We start from the raw sequence: 5668 nt of genomic DNA, 5'->3' as shown, positions 1-5668 counted from the left end.
AAAAATAATCCAAAATAATGTTTTGAGCAAGTACATAAGCAGCCATTGTTCAGAACTCTCTGCTTGCCTGAGCTCAACTCAACTCAACTCAACGGTAAGCTTGTAATAATGTTTATAATTCCAGTGGTACTGGTGGATTTTCCGTGGGAATCTGAGCATGCGTCATTACGTCACATCTGTCCACATAAAGAAGAGTCTCAGCTAGTAGACTATATTGCGTGTGAGGATGCTGGAGGTGGAGATTTATAGCCTTTTCTCACGGCAATTGATATAATTAAACTTATCAATTTAATGGCGGATCTAGAAAGGTTCAATCGACAGTCACCAGTGACAACTTGAGATTCACTCGCTGTAAAATGCAAAAGACTTCGAACTTCGGAGAACAAAAGAGACTGCAACCGGCCCGTGCGAAAACAAGGATAATATTGGAAGGGCATTAAATATAGTCACGCAATGCTGATGTTGTTAACATTAACAATTTGAGAACAAAGCATAATTTGCACGGTTTGACGTGATATGATATGATAAGCGATCGCTAGATTTAATCAGTGCGATTTACTGCAATACTTTTTTTTCCTTAGTTGGTCAGAACAAAAGTGGATGTTACTTACTTGTTTGGACGACATTTTACGGTGAAAATTCTTATGTTGGTTTCAAAAAGTAGACTGTGATGCTGAATGCCAGGATCTACACCGGCGGCGACTGACAGCCCAAAACATCGGATTCATCCGCGCTGTGCCGTGCCGAGACACAACCGACGTAAAGTTGATAATTCCACGAATAACTGCAATTGCTGATTTCAAACAGAGATGGCGACAAAGAGGAAAAACTACAGACTGCAGCTTTAAACTGTTATTCTTTCTTGGTTATTTGAACGTTATACAAACATTCCACTTTAGAATTTTTCAAACATTATTGGAATGTTACATTCAAACATTCTCTAAATGTTCTGAAACAAATAGCAACATTTAAAAACGTTAGAACATCCAACTAAAAAAAGTTCCATGAACAACTAGTTTTTGTGCTAACATTATTCTATTTCTAAACGTTCTATTTACGCCACTGGAAGAATGTGTGTTTATAACATTAAGAGTATGAGTTTGGGTTTAATTAAACAACTTAAATATGTATTTAACTAATTGTTCATCACAAGTGTTCTATTAAACAGCATCATGATGTTATATTCGCCCTCCAAGAGATAAACTGTAAGCTTGAATGGATATGGTGCCATAAATGAATTTTGTTGTCGAAATGTCTAATTATCACTGAATTGGTTTATTGTCTCTTAAACCATAAAGTTGGGCCTTATCTTAATTTGAGTTCACAGGCGGGTCAGGATGGGTTGAGAGGGCAAACGCAAGGGTGACTGCAGGGTGAATGCTGAAGGAAAACACACGACAGATAACAAGCTGAACAAATATCAAACCCAAGCATAGAGTAATCTAAGGGCTGATTCGTTATGAATGCGTTTTTCAGTTTTAAGGATAGAATTCACAAAATCTTGACTTGAATAGAAATGAACATACAAAAGCACTCCTAGTGTACACAAATCCTGATAGTTTCTGACATACCACTCCTGTATTGCACTTTAATAAGACGAACTGTTCTGAAGAATTCAAATCACTCAAGTCTATTTGCGTTCTGTATATGAATACATTTGTGTGGTGCATATAAAAACAAATGTGTCCTACAGAATAATGAACTCAAGCACAACCATGCCTCATAAAATTGTAAAATACATGTATCTACTCATTGGACTTTGAGATGGATGTAATTTGTGTGCCATGATTTCATTTATGACAAGTGGATTCATGTTGCGTGTGATCAATCTGAGCTGGAATATTTTCTGTGCATGAATAAGTTACGCATGTAATGGAAGCTTGTTTCTGCCCTGGAAATAAAAAAAGAAGGTTATTTCCACTTTCTTACTCACAATTCAGACTTTTTTCAGTCAGAACTGTGAGGAAAAAACTAGGTTACATTATGTGAAATTTGTGGGAGTCTTATTGTAAAGATGACATTTATTGCAATAATTTCACAGAGTCATGTTAAAACATCCCTACTATCTGACGGACACTGAAATAGATGCGGAGAGAAACCAGTTTCTGATAAAGCACATACTTTATTAGCCAATCAGAAACTGACTCTGACTGTCAATCATTTTGTGTGTTCGCATTTACCCGGATAGCAGCGTTCTGGAGGGATAGGAAACAGTTCTAGTACAAAAACAACAAAAGGGTGTTTCAAAGAACAGGGCTGTGTCCAAAATCGCCCCCTATACCCTTAAATGGGGCATTTGTAGTGTCTGAAACCTTGGTGGAAGAAGTTATCAAGTGCAAATTGTTTAATTAAGGTTAAATAGTTTCAATGACAGAGTTCAAGATAAATGTTTTCATTACTACTGGAGCTGCCAGCTTGCTCAATTTCAAATAATTATTAAAGGGATATTTCACTGCTGGAAAGATGAATGTGTATTTAAATTGGGTCATTTATGTAGTAGAAATGTGAAGTTATTTTAGAAGTTGGTGCCTTCTAGACTGAGAAAAGCCAGAAAATGTTATTTTTGGCTCATGTGGATGAAAGACTACAACTCCCAGAATGCACTTGCTTCGCTGCCCTACGAGGACACTCCCAAGCCACGCCTCCCGGTTACAGAGGGCAGTGTCGGGAGAAATGATACAGCTAGGCTACTAGTCGACTGGAAACTGAAAAGACGGTGTTTTATGGTGAGATCCCCCTATGGGCGGGTTGAAGACATGCGGGACGAGCTCCTCCTACTGGCTGGAGTCTCTCGCCTCTGGACTAAAGAGCCTCTGATGAGCTAAATGATGATTTTTGCGTCATCTGAGGTTTATTTCCAGACACACAATACAGAAATTTCTCGTCTCAGGGGGACATGAGGGAGGGAAGCACGGTCACTCGAAAATACCACCGGGTTTCCACTGATACAAAGCTTAATGCTAATCGGTGAAGTATCCCTTTAAACAGCCAGCACAAACTATGCAAAAGCATTAGCCCTTACAACACAACTCCGAAATGATTCACTATTCCCTACATTACTCCACTAATACAGTCCACTTGAGGAACTGAAGAATGAAAGGGAGTGAGTGAATTCAGCCCCGGAAGGGCTGTCGCTTTGCATTTGCTGTTTAATAATTATTTGAGACTCAGCAAACTGGCAGCTCTAGTAGTATCTTGAATCTGTCATGGAAACTGGCATGTATAAACCTGAATTAAACAATTTAATAATCAATTAAAAGTAATTTATACCTATTTAAAGGAAATGCAGCTGTTTAATGTAGCCTATATGTTTTTCTGTGTTTCCCCCCACCCCTAACATTTTGGTTAAATGTACTCTTGTATAATTTGACTGGTTTCCCAAAAAATCAGACAAATGATTCAAAAGAATGATTCATTTGCGAATCAGAAATCACTACGTTGTTGAAGAGTGTAAAATGGTGGAAATTAGCAAAATCAGGGAAAACATGGGAGCGTCTCAATCAGCTCCCTAGCTAGTGAATTAGTAGTCATAGTGTAGGCCTATACAAATCTGGGCACTGGTAAGAATAATGGCTCACTACACAAACTTTGGGGCCAGTGGCTGTGTTCAAAATCACCCCCTATACCCTTAAGTAGTGCACTATTGGAGGAAACAGCCATTTGTAGTGGTGTCCGAAACCATAGTGGACATTATCGAGTGCACTAGAATACCCATAATGCACTGTGAGAATTGAGCGCCAAACGAATTCCTGCGTCTCACCAAAAGATGGCGCCTGAATTATTCATCCATCCATTTTCCAAACCGCAGGTCTAATGTGGCTATAAATCTCATACAGGTATAAATTCCTTTTAAATCGATTGTCAAATTGTTCAATTAAAGTTTTATTGTTTCCATAACAGAGTTCAAGATAAATCTTTTCATCATCGATTCTCCCTGGTTTTTGCGGTGCATTGTGGGATTTTTCAGAGAGCGAAGGCTTTCAGGTTTTGTTAATGTTTTATGATACAATACTCAACAGAAAATAATTGACACAAAAATAGTACAGGAACTACGGATTCATGTCCTTTGTGTTGTAGTGCGTTCACGACTTTCTCTCGAGGCATTGCACCATCACACACTCGTTTATTTTTACTGCTGTAGCCTTACCTTGACATCTTTACTCTTCCAAATGTTCAACTTTTCACCTTCGTGTTTATCTGTGTTTACAGCCTCTCAGCAATGACGTGACATCCAGACTATCTCGGTCTTATCAGCGCACTTCTGACTACGGCAGAAAACCCGGTATTTAATTGGTCAATAGAGGATTAATCAATATTTCCTGACTGATAAACCGATGTTGGATCGGGTATTTCTGTGGAGAAAAAAAAAAAAAAAAACGTTACCATGGTAAACAGTGATTAATACTACCAGCACATTTGTGAATGCAGAGTTTTATAAATGTACTGCAAGATTATCAATGTTTAGGAGACGTCTGCCCTCTTGTGACATTTTTTGAGACTTTACTCTTCAGATAAATCAAAAACAAACAATCCTACGGCAAACGCTGAGTTTATGAATATTAATGAGGTAATGTGACGTTTCTCACTATACGCCTACCTGGTTGGCTGAAAGGCAGATAATTATTTAAATCAGGGCGCTGGCGATCTCAACGGACGTTTTTCACTGACTGACTGTTTTTATATATATTACATTTATTATATACAAGTTTCTATATGTTATTATTATTATTTTTTTAAATGCGTACATTTTTAACACACTTTGTATTTTATTACATTTGCATCAAATTAGAAAAAATAGTTAACGCTGCTTGTTGTTTCTTCTCTCTTCTGACTGCCGCTATCAATCTCTCTCTCTATTTTTTTCCTCCTTGTTTTAGTGAAAAAAGTTTTTCTTCTCCTATTAGAGCAAATGGGAACACAAATAATATATTTAATGTTGTCTCTCATTCACCGCTATGAAACTTTACCCAACTATGACAAATTCCGCTTCCGAGAAACCTGGAAATGTGAAAAGGGCGGCAGGAGCTTATGAATATGCAAATTTGTTGGAATAATAAAATACCTCGGTTTATTAGAAGAATGAAAAGACCTATATATATATAAGACCTAGAAGATATATATATAATTTTCTTCTATGATTATTATTTATTTAACATTTAACCTGTACGTGCCTTGCTTTATACTTGTTTATTTGTATTTATAAATGCCATTAGATGTACATTTTGAAATTTTTCTCTTGGTGTTCAAATTTCCTTTTTTTCTTTTTTTTCTTTTCTTTTTAAAGCTCATGAATATGCATGACGTCACGGGACTGGGCGCTCCCGGAAGCTTGCATCGGGAAGGGCTGCAGCAAGATGGGCTGACGTCACAGCGGGAGGAGAGCCGAAGTGAGTTGAGCCACTTCTCTCTCCATCCTAGTGATGATGGCGTCCCAACACCCATGATCAAGCAGAAAAAGAGGAGGAAGAAAGAAAGGAAGAAAGAAAGCGAGGCCCCCCTTTTTCTGATCGCGATGTTTGATTTTCACTCGAAATGATTTAGGGTTACATTAATTCTTTTGTTGATAATATGTCCGTATCATTGACTTTGTATTGGAGGTTCGGGTAAGGTCCATCCATCCGTTCATCTATCCATCCACCCAGCGCAGTGGAGGGCACGGGCCGGGCCG

This window comes from Scardinius erythrophthalmus (genome assembly GCF_964197995.2).
Source record: "Scardinius erythrophthalmus genome assembly, chromosome: 4".
NCBI classification, from domain to species: domain Eukaryota; kingdom Metazoa; phylum Chordata; class Actinopteri; order Cypriniformes; family Leuciscidae; genus Scardinius; species Scardinius erythrophthalmus.
Note: the sequence above shows the minus strand (reverse complement) of the source record.